Source organism: Drosophila erecta, unplaced genomic scaffold (genome assembly GCF_003286155.1).
Source record: "Drosophila erecta strain 14021-0224.00,06,07 unplaced genomic scaffold, DereRS2 tig00000000-arrow-pilon, whole genome shotgun sequence".
In the NCBI taxonomy this organism is placed as follows: domain Eukaryota; kingdom Metazoa; phylum Arthropoda; class Insecta; order Diptera; family Drosophilidae; genus Drosophila; species Drosophila erecta.
Window position 1 is genome coordinate 18,714,970 of NW_020825194.1, and position 20,183 is coordinate 18,735,152.

Genomic DNA, 20,183 nt, shown 5'->3' on the forward strand with positions numbered 1-20,183 from the left:
GGGGCTTGGCGTCTGCAGTTGGGATTCTCGAGTCCGGAGACTGGACTTGCTTCTGATCCTGCTGTTCTGCCTACGTGGCGGGCTATTGATTTGTCACCCGATGGCCGAGCCCGTCTGGCAGTTGGGCGGCTGCAGGCGACTCCTTAAACCGTTCTGACAGCCGCCGGCGGAGCGTGTGGGCAACGCCCGACTGGTCAGTGGCCTGGACTCCGGCTGACAGCCCAGAAAATGCCGCCATAATTCTGCAAATGTCGCGCGTAGGTCGCTAATCAGATTTTCTCTTCGATTCTGCAATGCCAGCAGATGCTCTGCGATTGCGCGAAGCTATGGACGCTCCGCTGATTTTAATTACCCATCGGAGTGGGCAATTAAGGCCTGGGTGGCCCAGTCAATATGCACAGGGAGAAATAGGAGGTAACTCTATGTTCTATGCACTATATTGAAGTGCTTAATAGCACTGTTAAGCTGGCTCAGATTCGTTTAATTAATTTCCAAAGATTTATATGCACCAAAAATAATCTTTGCTTGTATATAGGTCACTCACACCAGCACTCAAAGTTCCAAAACTGCCCAATTAATGACCTATATGTGATGGAATACTTTTTTCACTGCAGCCAGAGTTCAACTGTCCGTTTTTGGGGCATAAAATTCGTCATAAAAATTCAATTGAACGAGAACGGAGTGGGGGAGCCTCAGACTCGCTTTTCATATGTGCCGCAACGATTGTGCAGCGTTGCATAATGCCCCACAGACAGTGAGGCACACACGCACGCACACACGAGAGGGTTAATTTCAGTTAAGGCTGCAGCAAAAGCAACAGCAACAGCGCAGCAAAGCAAAGCAAAGAAAAAAGCAAGGAAAAAGCAAACAAACCCACAGAATTGGTTGTGTGGTCCCAGAGTCAGACCGAAAAAACCGAGCCCATGGCGGACATTTGGCCAGGCGAAAAAACGGCGGGGAAGACAACAACTTGGAATTACCGCCGCCAATTTAATAGTCACACTTGTGGCACCCAGGCAGATTCAAAGTTGGAGTTGGAGTTGGCATTACGTGGAGGCTCCCCAGCTCCCAGCAGCACTTCGCCATCCCAATCGGCATCTGTATCTGTATCTGTATCTGTATCTGTACCCGACTCTGAATCTATCTGCATCGCAGGCTGCGGCACGCAATGCTCGCTTGGGCATTAAATGCTTCTTAGAAATGTACAGATACAAAACGTTGTTTCTCTATTCGAATATTCGAGTGGTGGGCAGGAGGGGGAGGGGTCGGCAAGATCTGGCTGCTGTGGGGGTGAAGGATCATTGCATCCACTGCCACAGATGCTGCATCTAGGCGTACAGCTGGGGTCACTAGCATAGGACCCACACATGTTGCGCTGCCTTCTCATGTGTCTCAGAGAGAATTACCAAAGCAACGCCATTTTAAAACTCCAAATAAAATATGTACAAAAATACATATTCATTAATAAAGCTGAACTACTACATATTACAATCTGAAGATTTAATTCAAGAAGAATAGGTATGACACGCAACCTAACTGCTAAACTAATGACGTAAACAACGAAAATTTTCACATCTTCTAAAGCCCCCATCTAATTTGCATAACTATTATTCCGACTCCAAGTGTTCGAGTGTAGCGCTATGTAGATTGTTTAATTTCGCTTAGTGGCTGTAATAGTTCTTGAGAAAATGTGCAGCCTCATCGTAATGATGTTGGTAAATACTCGCAAGCCAACATGGAGCCGGCAAGGTTCCTCTAAAAGGTTTCGTAGCAGGCGTTAATGGGTTTTTGATTGTTTATAGCATGGGTTTCAAGGTTGTTGCCGAAAGGTTAAGGGTTACGAGTTGGGGGTCCACCAAATGCCACACGGCTAAGGCCAGGGATGAAGGCTATTAGCTGGGCCATTAGGCATAATACGGTTATAGGGCGCTTTTCCTTTCCACGCGGCCTGTGTAATTGAGACTTTTTGTTTGGGCAATGCATTTCCCGACCAAATTATGTTTTCAGCAGCGATCGATCAAATGGGGAGTCGAATCGAATGGCTGACAAACGCAAACACAGATGCAGGCCACCGTTATTAAAGCAGAGTATCGTGTGTCAACTGAGGCATTCGCACAGCCAGACAAATCGAATACACATGGAGAAAAAGGCGAAAGGGACGGATCTGTCAGAAAGATATACAGATATACGGATAGATAGCCAGACGGGCAGACAGACGGTTGGGCAAACAAACCAGCGCCATATGTGTGCCTCACAACGCCGATACATAACTCATACTCATACCCATACTCAAACTCATACTCATACGCGTACTCATACGACTCGAAACTCAAACTCTAACTCAAGCTGCAGCTGAAAACTACCGTTTGATCGATCGTTTTGATTAGAAATGCAACACATTTCTATATGATCTGTCACACAGGCCGCAAAAGTCTGCTTGGCATTTGCGGTCTCGGCGGCAGACAAGCGAAATGTTTGTTAAAGTGAAATTAACGTCGCCAGCCAACTGCAGCCACCAATCAACAATGCCGGCTCAAACCCAGGCTCAGCTGCACCACCGCACCACGCCACACCACGCACTGATCGGCACTGAGAGAAAAGTATAGTGGTCTTGATAAATAAATGGCACTGCAACTAGTTGCGTAGGATATCACTACAGGGTAGTGAGTAGACTGCAGCTTCTTAGAACAAGCATGTTGGCTGGAGAGATTTTCCAAGTATTTTTTCGCAGTCTACGAGCCCATGCCACAGCGATCATCATTCCATCCCCGGCCAAGCCAAACCGCGTCTGTTTCTGTTTCTGTTTCAGTTCAGTATCGGTGGCAGCAGCAGCAGCAGCAGCAGCTTTTCCGTGGCATGCAGTTGTCGCCATCGCAGAGTCGTCGTCGCCTTGTCGCACATTTTCCGCGTGGTTGTCGTGGCTCGTCCCCAGAAGAAGAAAAACACCACCGGGCCAGGTTAAAGCCAGGGAAAGACGGCTCGAACCCAATTCCAAATACAGCTCCCTCTGTCGCGCACCCGCTCTCACCCGATCGCGCTGTCTCGCTCTCATGTGCGTTTTTGGTTACGGGCTTAATTTACAATTAATGAAATTCGATCGTTTTATTAACTGTACATTTTGCATGATTTATGCCCCCCACTCCGCGGGCATTGAAACAGTTTTTGACAATTTTCCACTGCCTTTGGTGGATTCACGTTTTCCTGCCGCCCGCTGTCCATTAACCTTCATTAGGCTTAGGGGGCTATTAACACCCCCCATCCCGAGCTGCCATTGCTTTTGACCATTTATGGTTCGCTCGCATTGCCGGCGATGACAATTTCTATCGACGATTGCACAATTAAACTCTATTTACTTATTTGTTTCGCTTAATGAACTGTGTGAAACTCTTACGATGTCTCAAATATTGTGCCCAGGCCAAAACAATTGTAGCACCACACCCCCAGCCACATGTTCAGCTGCAAGTACACTGGGAAAAACAGACTCATTTTTATACACACATGGACTTATACTTGATTGCAGTTGGGTTCGCACAAGATTGATATAATGCATTCAGATTAACTGATGACATGAAGTTGCACTCTTTTTAAGGTAACGTTAACTTGTTAGATGTACAATTAATTTTGAAATGAAGTGCAGAAAATGAATCAGAAAACTCCGATTTCACTGCTATCAGTGTAACAAAGCCACCACGCAACTTGTCTCGCCTTTCGTATTGTTTTTTGTTTTGCTGGCCAAGCTGCTCGCGCATTTTTGTGCAGCGCAAATTGTTATTGCACAATTTTCGGGTTTGGGAATTGAATGCAATAGCCACAAACTGGCAGACAGACGAGAAAAAATACGAAACACACACAAAATGCGCCTAATTGCCGCTCTTTCAGCTGTCGCACATAACACTTTGTTTTTGCTAATTTTCTGTCACCTGCGTCGTTTTTTAAATGCACTTTTGCTCAGACAATAGAGCGGGAAAAAATGCCGAAAAGATGGCTAAGAGGGCACGTGACCGATGATTTTTTATGGGGAAAAGAATGAGAACAAGAGTGAGAATCGGGCTCATCTTTGTCTTCTGTGTGACTCACTTGACACAGTTGCAGTTACCAGTTTGTTGCCCTTTGTTTTCGGCTACCGGGAATTATCATCTCCGAAAGGCCGGAATCGCTTCTTTCTTTCTGACACCGTGCAACCGTTAAAATTGCATGCCTCCACATTGGCCATTATCAAACTAAGGCATCAATCTGCCAGAACCAGAGCCGCACAATTGCAAATTACCAGGGCAATTACGACTCGAAACTCTTGGTCGGTTGGGGGGCCAAAATGGAGCAGGCGACTGCGGAAACACGTTTTAGGCCCGGCTAGAAGATACAGATACAACTGCTGATACTATGCGAGTCAGGTCCAAACAGCATACCTACCCACTTGGCTGGCCAGCTGGGCGATTATGCAATTTACAAGATCTGGCCGCTGCCTCAGTTGCATCTCCAGAACACAAGACAATATTGCCGGGGCGGCTAAGTCATTTTGAATACCCAAATTTAAACGAAATAATCGTAAATAACTGGGCTAATTTGTAACGCTTCCCCGCATGCGTAATGAACCATGCAGCCCGATTAGAAGAGCTCTTCGGCTCGGCTCACCCAAAAAGCTGCGGGGAAATCTGAACGAAACTGAAATTCAATTAACGCTGTCATATCAAAGAGACGCAGATAGAACTAGATTGGTTTTCAGGTACAGTGGGTACTGTTAAAAACTCGGAGTTTCGCTGACATAAAGCGCCTTTCTGAAAGAGGAGTGACTTCCCTAAAAATGTCGCCACACTCAGCTTATACTTTACTACTTTTTTAAGTTAGAAACTTTGGTAAGTTGGAAACTCCCAGTTTCCACCACTGGCCAGGCTTGACTGTATGTGCCTTGGAGTGTTTTACGGGCATCTAGGCAGCGGCTGTCAAGTTCAAAGTTATAAATGTGCCAGGGATCGTGCGGAGTTTATTTAATTTCCATGATTTCGTTGTGTTTGCTGGCAGCATACGAAATCAGTTCACAAATATTTGTGGGCACCTTTTGTATTATTTTTCTTTTTAGAACTCGGTTTCCTGCGCTGCATTTGAAAGTCGCAATCGGAGAATAATTCTGTCATTGACTGGCGCAGAGTGCCCGGGGATCAATTACCTTTCAAAACCAATTTGCATTTGAAATGCATAACGAAATCGTGTGCACACAATGCAATATTTTGGCAGTCACACGCTGGGCCAGCTAAGTTGGCAGTTGTTCATTGTTCGGTTTTAGCCAGCTGATTGGCAGGCTTTCAAATTGCGAATCAAGCGGCATCAAATGGAGAATGAAAATGGAAAATGGAAAATGCAGGTGGTTCGCCGGTTCGGTGGCACCCACACACAGCCTTATCTCCCTTTGGCAGTTGCTCATTATTGCAACAGTTGCAACGCGAATTCGGCTTAAAAACTATATGCAAGTTGTAGCTGTTTTTATGGCCAAAGGTGTGTCAGTAGTTGCAACTGCCATTTGTTGTTCGATCAGTCGATCAGTTCGATCAATAAGCTCTAGGCACGCAAGCACTCCACTCTTCCACTTGGGGTCTTGAGCTCGAGATCATCTCTTGGCGAAATATGGGTTAATTCGGTGCCCAGTTTGTCTTATTTTCGTTGCTGATGAACAATTTGCGGTAACTCTTACTTTTGATTAGGCCATGAGTCTGCAGATCTGCGGGATTAATTCTTGAAAAGTAAATCTGGCGATGATTTGTCAACTATTCGAGTGGTTGCTTTCTTTCGCAGCGCTCTTATTTTTCTGGGTTAGAAAAACACAGCGCTTTCGAGGGGCGGCTTTCATTTTCAGATGCGCATTATTGTGTAACATTTCCCCCACGGATCCCCCCCTCATCCACTGCATTCTGTCATGCAACTTGCCACAACACAGCAAGCAGTCAGCAGTCAGCAGTCGTAAATTATGACGGCCTGTCCATAATTAATCAAAGCACTAGGGCCGCCGTCTACTGGGGCAGTTAGTCTCAATTAACACACGCAAATTGGCCAGGCTGACAGGGCCCGATCTTCCGGCCAAATGGCATGGGTAAATCTGTGGAAATATGCCAGGCATTTGAAAGTAAAAACAGCGCACCGCGCCTACCGAAATTCGTTATACATTTAGTATAGAATGCGAGATGCATTGTTAGTGGCGAATAGTGAATAGTGAGTAGTGAATAGTGGCTGGCTCTCGGCCTTTTGTGTCGCTCAGCCAACTGGTTTAGAAATTCTACTGGTTTCAGTTTGGGCTTTGAGTGACGACCGTGGCGAAACCTGATGTGCCACATCGGGCGATTTGTATTCCAAATGACGTCTGGTTCCGTTCCGTTGGCCAGGAGGCTACGTACTCTATGTCAGCTGATTGAATTGCAAAAGGAGGGATGGTGAATGCGAAAATGGAAAAATGGAAAATGGAAAACAACGAGCGAAGAAGAAGACGACTTGCTTGGGGTTGTGTTGTCCGGAAAATTGTGCAAGCTGTTCTGCAAGTTATATGAGACATTTCGCAATCAACGTCACTCGTCTTGGCCTTGTGCTTCCTGAACATATTGGTCAGCTCTTCGGCAAGAAGAACGTGGAAAATACGACATGTTACTCAAGTTTAGTTTCGAACGTCTTACAGGCAAATGATATCCGATTATTTCTAAGAAGTTGTGTGCCTTTGTGGTACCTTTTAACTACTACAAATCGACCAGCATGCATCTTCATCTCATCGCCCGCTAATTTATGCCGCATTGCATTATCGATTTGCCCGAAGTTTATGGCCCAGGCTTGAGTGGAGTTGTGTCAATTTATTTTTCGTGTCCAGCTGGGCAAACGAAACTGGCCTAGCAACCTTTAAACAGCGAACTACCTGCTTTCAGCTGTTTGCTTAACTTGGCTTAAATTTATGCATTTAGCCAAGGCATTTATCATGCGAAAGATACAGCGTTAAATTAGCATATAACGCACTGCGCGCCAATATTTTTTCTTTTTGGGCTAAACAAAAGCCCAAATATCGAAACGATTGCCTTGATTAGTTGACAAATAAACTAACCTTCCTTTCTGGCTTTCTCTTTGCAGCGTGGAATCGGCGGGACATTTTGCATGAAACTTGCAGCAAAACAAGGTATGTAACAAATTTCTTAATTAACTTTAAAGCTAAACTTTCCCAGCGCCGAGCAAATATGCCAATTAAGTCAATAAATATTTGCCAGCTGCTATTTACGTTTTGACACCGGGCAGCAATACAGATTTCCAAAATGCTTTTGCATTTTACAAATGGCAGACGAACAGGCTTTTGAGCCGCACAGAAATCATTTATGTTAATCAACACATGTTTTTTCGGAGTCATTGGCTCTGGGGGAATTCTTTTTTGCCTGACTTCAGTGGCTTGGCTTTTTCTATATATATGTATACTCGTATATTATAAAAGGCCCAAAAACGCAAGGCAAAGTAAATATATACAGAAAACGTGTTTGTGAGTGTCGCACAAAAAGCAAAATTCAAATTCAAATTCAAATTGTGCCCCGTTGAAATTTGCGCTAATGTTGCCATTTGTGTTGCTGCTGCGGCTGCTGCTGCTGGGCAAGTTTGAGGTTGCTCGTGTGTTGCTGCTGCTGCGGCTGCTGCTGCTGCTGCTGCTGAAGTGATGTTGCTGTATGCCGAGTTATTTTTGGTATGGGGCATGCCGACGCTTATGGCTGCCCCATGCCGAACAAGATTTCTGCGCCAGCGCAAAACTCCAAAGTCAGATATTCAGCGTCTCTTGTTTCTAATTCCCATGCAAATATGTACTGCCATGTCATGTTGCTTCTGTTGCTCCCCAACTGTTTGCATTTCAATAAGCGTACACACGAATTCGGAATTGCGCGGTTCTTTCGGCAATAGAGATTCTCGTGAACTGGCTGTGACACAAATCAAACTGATGTATTTCCAAATCGAATTCGCATTAATATATACACAACGAGCCGTGCCAAAAAGGTGGGGAAAAAGCAAGAGCAACGACATTTCTGATAACTAATACTTTGGAAAAAGACATATGTATAAATAAACAAAGCGTGATAAAGAGTTCGCTTCGCCCAGGTAGAACGGAAATCGTCAGTTTGGCCAGAGAAACGAGTGCAACTCCAGAGAAGGCGGCTTTGGCCGTTAAGAAATATTACGTATACGCAGAGTGACTCACGCAGCCAGTCATTGAAAACCGTACTGCGAACCAGGCTGATTCAAATTGGTTTGTCATGTGGTCTTCACTGAAATCATAATCGAATCACAAAGGGCAATCAGTCGGAAGCAAATTTCAAATGTATATTGTCATCCCCGTTGCGCTAACTTTTCGATTTAGGAAAGCTATGAAAAAACTATATTTTCTAGCGTGAAAAACTTATGAAACCCATTATGCAACTAATTGAGTCTATAAAATTGATAACTTCAAAGTGACTTGCTGGAACATTTGGCGCAGTGCACAATGATCAGCAATCAAGCTGGCTTTAACAGCCTGATTATGCCTAAATTGCCACTCAAAGAGCTTCTAAGGTGTCGGTTGTGCTGTTGTGCATCTACTCACCAGTTGGCCATAAAGCCAATCCAAACAAGTGCCTGGATGGCCAGATCTGCTGTAATCTTCTGATTTGTTTGGGCTGTGCATGTGCTGCCCTTCAGAAAGCACAGAGATACCGATCCGGATCCCCACACCTCCAGATTCATTACCGATCCCGACGGGGAATCCGATGCCCAGCGTTAATTCGTGTGCGCTGCTTATGAGGTTGACAAGCCAAACGAATCCAATAGGGCCGGGCATTATTTTATGGGATCCCTTTTATCCGGGCACCGCATAAACTCACACTTAAAATCAATAAACGCGGACTGGCCCGCCCAACGGCCAATTGCATTCGACGTGTGTAAGCGATAAAGCTATAAAATAGCACAAACTTATGCCCACAATAAACATAAACAATTCCGGGCGAGAGATGAGCTCTAAAACCGATTTGCCAAGTACAAAAATGTAGAACCAAAACCGCAGATACAAAAACCGCAGGCGAATTACTAAGCCAGGATTCAGTTGCTCCGGCCAAAGAGTATAGAGTTGTTGGTACATGCGTAAACAAGTATTTTTATGGGGCTCCGGCCATGGGGCATAAAAGGATGCCCCACGGCTGTGGACCAGCACAGGATGATGGGACACGGCCATAAAGGCACTTAATTGCCATTTTATTACCACAGCTATTAGGCCGCAGTCGCAAAGGCTGGGCCAGACATTCAGCCAGTCCGTCAGTAAGTCAGTTAGTCAGTTAGTCAGTTAGTCAGTTAGTCAGTTAGTCACTCAGTCTGCTGGACTTTCATTAGAAGCTCCGAGCAAGGAACTCCTGCCAGCGGATTGCGCTTCACTTTCGCGTCAGAAATCCGAGGCATATTGCACCACATTTGCATCAACAACAACATCCGCTGAAATCACAGTTTCTTGTGGACTCTGTACACTGAGCAAAGGCGCTAGTGACTTGGCCACTATCAAAGTGGCTAGCAGATAGTCGGAACAATACTTATTCTCATATTTAAGGAAGTAAGTGGCTGGCTTAATACAGATTAACTCACAACTGAACTTGTGAACTAGGCACGTAGTTTTCTTTCAGTGCACGCCAGCTCTTGCGCTTTGTCTGCCACATGCAAAGTGGCTCCCTTCAGCGAGTGCAGTGCCATCCGGCGATATCTTTAATGAAATCTGCATGTTGTGCGCTTTAACAAGCATTCTGCTTGTCTACTCATGTCGCCCTCCCCCGATATCTAAGTGTCTCCATCTACGTAGCCGTGTGCCATTGCGATCCTTTTGTGCTAGGAATGGTGCAGGCAATGGGACTGGGAATGGGAGTGGGAATCCCAGATCCCAGATCCCGGATCCCGGATGCCAAGTAAAAGAACCCACAGAACAGCGGAGAACTGCCCGAGCCTGTGGCAGATCTTGTTAGCGTAAATATTAACTTGTAAATATGATGATGCCTCATGGAAATTGTACGAATTGCTGATAAATATCATTAGGTCGCAACTCTAGTCCCTGCCTTGTAGGTGCATCTGCATCTGTATCTGTAGCTGTATCTGTGTGTGTGGGGATTGCATTTCGCCTGGCAATTCTATTAAGATTTGTATCTAAAGTGCTGGTACAACCTATTTGTTGTATGCGGCCAGTACTCACCGAGTGCACTCGTAATTGTTTAGCAAATCAGTGGAGGGCTGAAAGCTGAAAGCATTGCCAAGCCATGATTGTTGCTATTGTTCGGCTGATTACACAGTAGTAACTGACAATTTGCCATCGATTTCCGTTGGTTTTTCAAGCAGCTAAGCTGCCGGCTACGCCCTCATACTTGTTAAATAATGTCGAAAATGCTGAGGATAGTAAAATGGAAATATTGTAGACTTATTGAATATATATTATTGAAATGAACAAAGTGCTTTTCGAACTTAAAGGCCATTACACGACTCCTAACCATCAGCATTCCAAGCAGACAACGCACGCTTTGTGCTCGTAAATATACTTTCTGAAGAATAGAACTTTATAATGGGGCTGGACTAGGCCCGTGAAATCCAAGCGACTTTCCTCTGGAAAAGCGACCATTCAAGCCCGCAACAAAGACGTGACAAATATCCCAAATGAGCTACTTTAAAGCGTGGGAGTTGCATTCACTCCAAGTTCATGGGAATGAATGCACTGGAAGTCATAGGCGCCAGTCTCTACACTTCCCTTCCACTCCACTTTGTTTGGTTTGGTTGGGTTTGTGTTTTGTTTTTGTGCTGCTTCGGGGCCACCGTGATAAAGTCACTTAGCTACTCATATTTCAACGAAACGTGCACATCAACTTCCTATTCCCCCAGCACTATCCATATTCATACACAGCTTACACAAAAAGAAATAATGGTTGTAACTAAACACATACGTTCTTAAGATAAACAGCTAACGTTACTTTATTGAAGTGTATCATCCTTTAGTGGTGGACCTAAGTATAAGTAGTGTAAGTACTGTAATAATACAGATCATTGGTGTTACATTCTAAAAATTTCATAACTTATGGACGAACGGATGATTCGGAAACTAATTAAAGCGGGTACTCAGATTAGTCACGGTTTTCCCGCACTGTAGTCCGCCGCCCTGTGGGGGGTGGTGGATCAAGCGGGGATTGGGTCGTAATTTCCAGCTCTCAACGCCGCCAGCGGGCCAGCAGAGCGACACAGTTGGACACTGTCTGCTCCAGTTTACCGAAAATCGTAGACCGCAAGCGGTTTCATGCGCGGCGCACGCTGCGTATGCGTATTATGTTCGATTTCTAGTTTGACTCGGAGTTCAATAGACGATTAGATTCTAAGTTGACGGCGATGTTGTGGTAGTTTGGGGTCTACATATTTTTGTTTCCTTTTTTTTTGTTTCTTCTCTGGGTGAATGTGTGGTTGTTGCTTTCTTGGAGGCACATTGCGTGTGCGTCTGCCAAAGTTATCGCGGCTTTTTACACTAAGACGAAGGCTAATATGTCATTTGGTCATTGATACGCGGCAGCGGCGCTCGATCGAAGAAGGAACGAGATAGAGAGTGGTGAGCGAGCGAGAGAGGCAGAGGCAGAGGGGGTATATATAGACGGTGCCACCAAAGCAAAACGCTTACTGTCAGTGTGAGGCGCGCATAATTAATTGCGCCTATCAATATTGCCTCTTGTGCTTTTTGTCTGGCGTTTTTTCTTCGATTTTTCTGCGTGGCTGCACGCATATATGGCCAAAAGTCCGGGACTCCATCGGTGGCTCCATTGGCCATTGGCAGCAGCTCATTGAGATAAGCCTGTCCGTTTATGCGATTTTCCGTTCGGATTCAGCATAAATCATTCGCCTGCGAAATGTTATGTCAGCGTATTTTACGCGGTCAGCACGAACGGGCCAACAAAAAGGATTGCTTCCACGGCAATTAACTATCCGAATAATTGTTTATGCACTCCTAGAAGACCTAGAATATATAAATTTTAGACACTTCTTGGCAGCGCTTCTTAGTCACAGACAGAAAATCCCATAAGTAAAGAGGTGATTGGTTTTACAGCCAATTCTGGAACTGAGTCAGAACGGATGTGGACAGTCTATGGAGGGCCTTAAATGGTCCTCTTCTGAGTTTCTGTGTGGGTGAATGGGAACCCAGTTCGTCTGGGGCAAAAGCCGTAAAAAGCAAACAAATAGCAATTATGAAGAGCCAAGATGACAACGCATCGTGGATTGGCTTTTGAGTCGTGAGTCATGCTGTGTTGGTAATAAAATACGCCAAATGGATTGCAACTGTGCGGCAGCGAAAGTGCTGCGAGTATCTTTAGAATGAAGTCAGCTGAACAAAAGAGTTCGGGGAAACACTCTTACACTTTTATACTTTTACTTCCATGAAGCTAAGCAGACCATGGTAAAATGTAGATTACAAAGGGGATCCGAAGGGGCAAGTGCAGTATTTAAACTTAACACAAAGCCTCCAGCTAATTTATGCCTCACTTTTCCGTTCCCACTGCAACTCGAGTGTTGTTGCTGGGCTACTGTCTGTTGCATGCAAATGCAAAATGATTGATGTTGCCACATTGGGCCTTTGTTGTTGCTGTTGCTGTTGCTGTTGCTGTTGCTGGCTGAGCAGCAGGCTGAGGGAAAACAACAGCGAAAAATTCTCTTTGTGCAAAATGTTGGCATTTTGAAGTGCGAGTAATTGCAGCTGCAATAGTTTTTCATGTTGCTGCCGCTGCCTGTTGTTTCTGCCGCAATTGTTGCAGTTGCCACTTTGGCTGGTCAAGTTGCTCGGCATTTTGGCAATGTAATGTGGCAATGTAGCTAAGCAGCTAAGCAGCTAAGCAGCCGCCAACTTCCTTTCACAAGACAGTCTCCGAAGAAAAATGGGTCTGCCTGCTCAGCTGATGGGCACTTGAATGTTTGAAAATTATAGACTGCTCTGCGCCGTCTACATTTCCCAGATGTACAAAAACCAAGCCGAAAGAAATAACAACCGCCTAAATGCCAGGCCAAAAGAATTACTGATGCTTCAAAGCGTTCGGAGATAAAATAAATCGAATTGGTTTCCCTGCAACTGAAACATGTCGAAATGTCAAACCAATTTCTGTCTCCATGATACGATTCAATGAACAAATCTTACACATTTGAAAAAGAAGCAAAACCAAAAACGCTTTGATAGTTTTAATTTTATTTTGGGGCAGGTATCTCACTTTTATTACAGGCATCGTAGTATTTTTTAGACTTTGATAGGCCCAACCTTGATATTCAAGAAATCTCGCCTTATAGTCATAAATCTCTCGCTTTATGCAAATCAAAAAAATAATGCCCTGGACCAAGGCCCTTCGTTGCGAGCGGGCCAAAACAAAAAATAAAAATGCGGCTAATTACGAGAGCCAGTTTTTTGTTTTCAAGACACCAACACAATCCCGCTGTGGCACTTGGAGAGGCAAGGTAATTACAGGCCGAGCACATGCCACATTATTCTTTTGTGCAATGAGCACGACGTCGTTCCTGAACCCTGAACCCCCTGTCGTTTGGGCCAACTCAGCGGACTCGGCCAAAACCCAGAGACGCCAACGCCGACAACGACGACACTTGTGCGCACATTACACTGCGCATGCGCGCATGTGTACACTGCGCGAAATACCTGGCGTCCCGCATACACTGCCTCCAGCGAAATACCAGCTAAGCATAAAACGTCAGTCGGGCTCGCCGAAAACCGGTTGAGTTATGAAAAATTATGATTGTCACCGCTTGGGCTTGGAAGTCAGCTCGGGGCCAACAGCAAACAACAACGGGCGGTAATAACAAAATGTGTAACAATTTTCAGTTAACCCTTTAGAAGCATGGGGCACTTTTATGTAACTAGTTCGGTTCCATACTGAATTTTATCAAAAGCCTTTACTTCTATTCAATTCATAAAAATGGCAACATTGTTTCGAAAATATATTCAAATGCTTTTAAATAGCTAAGAAATTTAATTTAAGAATCAGCTACAACTGAAAAGTATTTTTTTAACTTCGAATTTTATCCATCAGCTTTCGGGATCTACAAAGGCTTGAGTGTTTGTCAAGGGTTTAGGCCTGATCGACTGCTGTTATTGCTGCCTCGGTTTTGCATTTACGCTAAAAGCCAACGCCAAATAGACAACAATTACAATGGCAGCCAGATCGCTTGAGCAGAAAAATAAAAAATAGCAGACCTGATCGAGCTGGTTGGGTATCCATGTATAATTATTTGCCCACGTTTCGCATGTCTTGCCAGACTGACTGTCGTCGTTGTCAGCAGCACCACCGAACCACCGAACCACCGAACCACCGAACCACCGCACAGAAAACAACACCACCGTCATCATCATTTTAGCATCTAGGTGTGTGTGCACACAAATTGTTGGCATTTTTGCATTTGGCATGTTAGAGTCATAACTTGGTGGCTGCTGCTGGTTTTCCTTCGTCTTATTTTGGTTTTTTATTTATTGGCTGGCTGGAAAATGTGGCCAACATGTGTTGCTAGCAACAGCTGTTGGCAACATGTTGCCAATGCCTCATTAGCCAATTTGTTGCCGCCAATTTAAATAGTAATTGCTTGAATTGCATTTCCAATTCCATTTCCATTTTGAGTTTCAACTCCCATTTGAATGTCGCATCTTTGAGGCAGTGCATCCATGGGACTCTGGCAATTGTGCGTGCAACATTTCAATTAAGCAGATTGCAACAAAGGGAGGAAAGCGAGCTTAGCACTCCCTTTTTTCCCAGACAGCTGCGTAAATTGTCATCCGCCGTCAGTGTCAGTTTTAATTAGTTTGTTTACAAGAGTGGAAGCCGCAAGAAATGGAGTCTGCCCCATCCGCTGCCCCAATCATATCAATTTGGTTTGTCAGTCCTTTAAATGGTTCTGTGAGCCATAAAAATAAAATTTGTATGCACTCAATGGGCATCGGGCAGCGGTCAAAAATGCACTGGGTTAATTACCAGTCGCCAGTCTTCATTTTGCTGATTAGAGCGCACTGATGAGTCTCAGTTGAAAGAAAGGAAAATAGTGGTTTGGATCTTATGGATCATATTTTAGTGCCTAGCATCGCTTTTAGCAAATCGCCCACGACTAAAACGCTCGAGTTCCAATTTCAATAGCAAACAACGCGCAAAAATATACAAACCTTCATAAAACTTTACTGCCAGCAAATTGAATGCCGTTTTATGGCCAGAAAGACTCTTTTGTTGTATTCCAAGCTATTTGGCCATTCGTTTTTTCCTGCCTATCTTATTGTGTAGTATATCAGCAAACAATAAATGTTAATTAACAGCATTTATGTGCTGCGGCCTATTGACACTCTTGTCATAAATTTCGTACAATATTCGCATTTAAAAGTACAAGAATTTGGCCTGTGTTTGGATTACAATTTGCAATCAAGTGGTTTTTGCTGTACCTACAAAAAAGGCATATCATACTTAAACAAAGGGGAATTCCAAATTAATGCTTTGCAATTTATGAACCTGTTTTTAAGCATGATGTCAACGCCAGGGAATCGAAATGAATTTCCATATTTTTCGGATATTTCTCAGGCGAGAACAAAGAACTCTCCTTTCTGGGTGCAAAGATACGTTAAATTATGTAATTTATTTAAATTTAAGTGGAACCGAATGTTCCTCCCCACTGAATGGTCCTTTGATTAAAACCAACACAGCAGCGCGATCCGTTCAATTTAAGCAGAATTATGGCGAAAATCTGCAAGTGGAGCTTACGAGTGCAGTCTTCGGGCGATCAGTGCAAACAAACAGCCCACATTTCTCATTACAAATTGAGTCATTAAATTTATTTATACCCGCTGAAAGGCAGCCACATCTCAGCATCAGAAGCTCCAGTATTCGGCGATAAAACGCAGTAAAATTCCAAAAAAAAAGAACACTTCCGCGTTACTGCAACTGCAACTTCCATTCAATTTCTGGGTCAAATTCTTGCGCCGAAGAGCTGCACATGCATGTGGCAAATGTGCCATAGGAAGGGGAGCGACGAGCTGCCCTCTTATAAGTATCATTTTTTATGGCTTTTCATTATGGCTGCATATATAATTCTTAATAAGAAAGTTCGGAGGAGCCAGCAGCGCAGCTCGAGAACTTGGAACACGCCAAAAGTGGAACAAGTTATAAAGTTGTATATTTTAATAGGCCATCGCAAAAATAAATATGAATTTCGGAGGGATATCGTTAACCGCTTTTTGTGGGTCACCTCCGGTGAACTCTTGATTTCACTCCTTCTCCGCGATGCACAAAAAGCGAGCTAAGAGTAAGCCATAACCATTTGATTGGCGTGAAAACAACTCCAGTATCGGGCATCAGGAGCCTGGCATCTCTATGATTTAGTGTGCCGGGGCCACTTGACAATAATTTACGCAAATGGCATAATTCGCTTTATGGGCGCAACATGATGATGACGATAATGATGATCGTGCGGATCCTGCAATGACTGTAACTATGTACTTAAAGAGGAGTGCTCGACGCGCTTTCAACGCCAACGCTGAAACTGAAATTGAAACGATCGCCAGACCGAGTTGCAAGTTCCCTTCTGCGAGCTCCAAGCTGCAAGGCCCGGCTCCCCAGAGCCCCCAGCTCCGACGACCATCGCTGTAGACCGACCCCACCTAATGAGGCTTTTGTCTGTGGGCCGTTCTCGTTCGCCGTCTCCATCCGAGTCCACATTTCCATGACTCACTCTGGTTTTCACTTGCCTGGCCTGGGCGTTGGTTTTTCCTCGCAGTGCGGCAGGAAGTATCTGCCTTTGGCCAGGACCTTATCTGGATTACCTTTGATTACAATGAAAGGTCAATAAAACCAGCACAAATATAACAAATTAAGCAAATTCACATCTATCCACAGGCACTCATTATATTGCATACATTGTATATGTCTAGGGTATTCTGAAGTCAGCAGTCGCTTTAAATTTGCTGTACTTTTGCGTGCTGTCTGTTGCCAATCGACTGTTGCATCTGCAATGACAACAACTGCAACAAATGCCGCAGTTGCAACAGCAACTACAAGGCGTTGCAGCTTGATAAGCGATGCTTATAAAAAGAGCCGCTTACATGCACAAAAGCCATGCTCGCAGATTGCATTTGCAGCTGGTATGTACGTATGTCCCTCCTGAGAAGGAAGATGCCCCGAAAGCCCCTCAAACGCCTGCTTTCTTTTAATTGCAATTGCAGTCGCAGATACTTACGATTCCACGCACATTCACAATCAGAAGGAGCCGATGGATGGGCCCACAGAAGATTGCCAATATAGCCTCACGCCATATCAAAACGTCGAAATCTGAGCGGTGCTGCAGTGTGGCGCGGTGGTGCAGAGTGGTGCAGAGTGGTGCAGAGTGGGGCAGGATGGTGGTGGTGCCGCCGCCAACCACTTGGAATATCATCGAAGTGCACGCCTTAGAATTATTGGCGCTAGACATGCAAATAATCCGCGGTCCCCAGTCGGCGATCCATTGGATCCATTGGCCCGTGGCTGCGGCATTCTAACGAGTTTCGTAATCGTCTGGTCGGCATAAATCATAATAGCTTTATTTATGCCGCGACAGTTGTTACAATTCTATCAGCGCACTGCGTTTTTGTCCAAAAACAACAAATTTCGATCGGAGAGAGATCAAATGGAATAAACAAATTGCTTATTGGGAGCACTAAGGCGTCCCCAATTTTCAGCCATGCCAAATGTTTTTCCCATCCCATATTTATTGTAAATTGTTTCAGCTTCGGTTTTCCATTTTTCTGTTCTTTTTTTATTATTTCATTTTTGGGGCAACTGTGTCCAAACAATTGTGCGCTTCAATGGACCCAGCAGCTGTGTTTGTTTTATTTCCCCCCAAAGCAATACAGCCAAGAATGAGTTACGGCTTCAGAGGGTTAACCACATTGGCGGCTCATTAGGAACACAAAAGGGCTTACATAGTAACGAATTAACATTGAAAATACACATTTACCACACCTGAAGAAAGAGAGCTGCAATGATATTATTTGTACTTCTTTCCCTACTACTTTTTTAGTTACTTTAGTAGAAAATAACCATTGTAGAAGTACGGAACATCATATGCGACAAGATTTCCCTACTTGAGATCATGTGCTCAACAAGTAATATATAATAATAATTATTAAAAAATCTTAAAATAAATATACCATGCCATAGCTTCGATTCCTAAAAATTCTTATATGCGTATTTCGTCGAGTGCATCGAATACCTTGGGAGATTGAGATTTCCGAAATCTCATTAAAGAACCCAGCATTTTCCGCTGTCAAAAGGGGGAGCACGAAAATGTGTCGGGCATGTGGAAAAATCTCTTGTTCATATTTACGTTTGGCACCTCATTATGACGACCCAAAAGCCGCAGACAGACACCGAAATGCACAAAAAGCCACAAACAGACAGTCAGACAGTCAGACAGACAGATATCGGTGGCGACAAGCCCTCGGACCATTCGCCCAATAATTTAGAGAACAATTACGACTCTTCAAACGGATCGGGGCACTTGGGAAAACGCAGATAGCGGTACTGCATTGTGGCGATCATTAGTAAACAAAATAAGTCGGGTGCATTCACCTGCACTTCGAATGGGCACTCGATATTCCGAGATGCATCCGCGATGCATCCGAGATGCATCCGAGATACTCGGGATGTGGGTCAACTGGCAGATTAGCGGCTCATCGGGTTCAATCGATCGGATCAGCAATCACCGGCCGTCTGATTGATTGGGCCCAATTATGGTGGGGTCTGTTGTAGATTGTACATATATTAAGTCCACTGGCGACTTTGATCCCCCGAGTAAACAAAACTGTAACGAGTTATGCATGCAAGTCAAATGCGAATTCAAATTCAAATTCAAACTCGAATCTGATTTTGATATTGATGGGAGTTGAATGCGCGCGCGATATGTTATGTTTATTTTGTTGTAAACATCCGGACGTGCAACAAATTGTTGCACATTGTGCAGGAAGCGTCGTGCAGCAAGCGGCCCCGCCATAGGGCGTACATATTTTTCAGTTTTTCGGGTGGGTTTTTGGATTTTTTCTTGATTTTTATTCGGGAAAAAGCACTTTTCCCGTTTATTTATCAATGAAGTTGCCGGCAGTGCAGACGTCTCTCGATTTCGATTTCGGTTTCGGTTTCGTTTTCGATTCCGCATCGCGTGGCAGTTCATCGGTGCAGCGTGCTTAATTCATTTTTAGTGCATTTAATTATTATGTGTGCGACAGCAATATGTACACAATTTATTGCAAGAGGTGTGGCCTGGACTCTAAATATTATTTCCATACGATTTGTTTTAAGCAACCTCTACGTTTTGCCGGCGAAAAAATATTTTATTTATGTGTCTGTTGTTTCGTTGCAGGTAAATTATGCAAATATGTTGAACCGCTTTGCCTTTTGCGGTGCAGATCGCGTGCTTAGATACGTGCCCGCTGGTGTGAGTATGAATACACATAGTACCCCAGTAGGAATCCAGCTGAACGTGCCAAAATGCTGACATTTATTGTGAGTGAGCCACTCAAACGGGTTGGGCTCCGCTTGCTTCATTACTGTTAGGCCAACAAGAGCGACATGGCTTGGAAAATAATGACGGCTGGTTAATTGTGGGCTGGCAGAAATTACGAAGTCGCCTAATGAGAGAACCAGATAAGCTCAAGGCTGCTCGCAATGTCAGCTTTTTGATTTTGATTTTGAGAACAACCGAAATTTGATAACAAATGCTGGCGAACAGAGATAAAAATCGAGCGATAAATGTTGTACACTTAATATTTTACGTTTATTATGAAAATGTTGTTTTGTCTGGATCTGCATCTCTTAGAGCACCCAAATCACCCTTTCTACGCCAAACATTGCGCATACGCACTGTGGCAGCCCGAACGTGCCACCACCTGCTGTTTGGCGCTGCCAAAGCCCACTCTTTAAAATTCAGCCAGCGTCGCAAGTCCTTGACACCTTTCTGTGCCTTATTTTAATTACCAAATGCGAAACGCGGAGTGTTGAGCGATAAGCGAGTTCCAACGCCACAGCACTGGGCCATTTGTCATCCTGTTTGGCTGCCGAGCGGAGTGCATTGGGCATTTGGGTGAATTTGGGTGAATTTGCTTTGTTTTTGCTTGATATTTACATTTATGCTATTTATGCCTGTGCGCGCAT

General features: G+C 44.4%; 1 protein-coding gene across 1 annotated transcript in view; it reads left to right on the plus strand.

Moving 5' to 3' along the window:
- LOC6552626 (stAR-related lipid transfer protein 13) overlaps positions 1-20,183 on the plus strand; it is an 87,097-nt gene that overhangs the window by 21,637 nt on the left and 45,277 nt on the right. Inside the window, exon 3 of the mRNA XM_015154717.2 lies at positions 7,099-7,144. The gene's annotated coding sequence lies outside the window, so the exon portion shown is untranslated. The remainder of the gene's footprint in view (positions 1-7,098; positions 7,145-20,183) is intronic.